Below are 443 nucleotides of genomic sequence, written 5' to 3'. Positions count from 1 at the left end.
TGCACCACTTGACCCTGCCTGCATCCTAATCCGTGGTGCCAAGCAAAGTGCCACAGCAAGCAAGGCCCGAGCGTGTTGGCACAAGAGCCGAGGCACTGAGTTTAGCTGAAGGGGGCGGAGCTTCACAAAGACAAGTGAGATATGCAAATTACGATCAAAAGCAAAATAAAAACAGAGCATAGGCTTCCTTCGGTGTGAAAGAAACGGCATTTTATTATTTTTTTCAATAAGGGGAACTTGGCTTAACATTTACTACAAAGGCGGTTTTTTTTCCTATTGAGACTCGAAAATGTATTTCTGTCCTGTGGTTTTATAGGGACGCGTAGCTTATTCGGTTGGTTCAAAATAAGGCTTAATTTGCATTAAAATATACACCTTTTCAAATCACTTTCGTTTCTTAAATCTAAAAAACACATTTTGATATGTAGTACATACGATGGAAA

Source organism: Penaeus monodon, chromosome 19 (assembly GCF_015228065.2).
Source record: "Penaeus monodon isolate SGIC_2016 chromosome 19, NSTDA_Pmon_1, whole genome shotgun sequence".
NCBI classification, from domain to species: Eukaryota; Metazoa; Arthropoda; class Malacostraca; order Decapoda; family Penaeidae; genus Penaeus; species Penaeus monodon.
This window is presented reverse-complemented; position numbering follows the sequence as displayed.